This window comes from Zingiber officinale, chromosome 6B (assembly GCF_018446385.1).
Source record: "Zingiber officinale cultivar Zhangliang chromosome 6B, Zo_v1.1, whole genome shotgun sequence".
Taxonomy (NCBI): domain Eukaryota; kingdom Viridiplantae; phylum Streptophyta; class Magnoliopsida; order Zingiberales; family Zingiberaceae; genus Zingiber; species Zingiber officinale.
In genome coordinates this window covers 14,096,809-14,098,135 of record NC_055996.1, presented here as the reverse complement: position 1 = coordinate 14,098,135, position 1,327 = coordinate 14,096,809, and positions in this window count along the sequence as shown.

Sequence of the window (1,327 nt, the reverse complement as noted above, 5' to 3'; positions counted from 1 at the left end):
TGCAAAGGTATGTAAGTTTCCCACTTAAACCTAAACTTTTCTCCCTTTGCCATACATCAAAAAGAGCTCCAAAAATATCCCAATTATTGGACTCTTTGACCTCTAATGACCATAAACATCATGTATTAATCCCCCATAAGATTACATACATGTTCACCACTCTTTTGGTCATTTTCAGACCGTATCAGTCGACTGCAAGAAGTACCAGTCGACTGCCCCCATGAAAACGAGCTTACAGAGATATTCTGTGCTCGTGAACAGTGCTACCAGTCGACTGGTAACTGTACCAGTCGACTGATACACTATTCATGAAAAAATCAACCTTTTCTGGCCAACTTCAGAAATGCACCAGAAATTCCACAGACCTCCAAAAATCTCCATATTTTGTGGAGATGTCTATTATATCAATATCTACTTGGGAAAAATATATATATAGATATATTTATCACAGATCCCAAGATTGACATAAAATTCAAAACTAGCTAAATGGTTCAATTAAACCTTGACCTAAAGTCCTAGTTTTGGCTTCCTTTTGATGTATCTGCCCATACTAAACCATAATGCATCACTAGCATTAGTTTATATGGCATCTATACATCAAAAACTAATTTTCATGCAATATGAACCCAATTCATATTTCTATGCATGAAACTCAACTCAATTGTGCCAACCCACTATGTTAGAGACTTAAGTCCGTCTCCTAACCACTTGGCACATTTGATAACCCATCTACCATGGGTCCCAAAGGCTCTTCCTAACCTTAGGAATCTTAACCTTAGTCACCTCCCTTGGTGACTCATCCACTATGGCTAGGCCACTTCAGTGCACCTCGGGTGATACTTGGCCTACAACACTCACCTTCTTAACCTTAGACACATTGTCTTTGGTTAGTTTCTTCTTGTCCTTCACCTTGGACACCTCATCCTTTCCATAATTATATGTCACCCTAACATATTCCTTCTTATTGGCCTTGGATGACTCTCCCTTGTCCTTGGTCACACCTCCCATACCAATGTCATGTGCCACCTTAACACTTGACCTCCTTTTGGTCTTGGAAAAGATTTTTATGTTTTCAAAGAATAACTCCCCCTAAAAACATGGTCAAATTTCTATCATTGCACCAACAATGACTTGGGGTTCTTAAATAATTAGGAAAACTAAAACTCGAAGTTTTGAGGTTCAAAATTTAATAATGAAACTAAACCTCAACCGAAACTTCACTTTAGTTTTTCTTAATCAATCCATACTTGTTTTCATCATAAAAACTCATGTAGACATTATTTAGGGTATATTTTATTAGGGAAAAATAGTTTTCTATGAAAATACT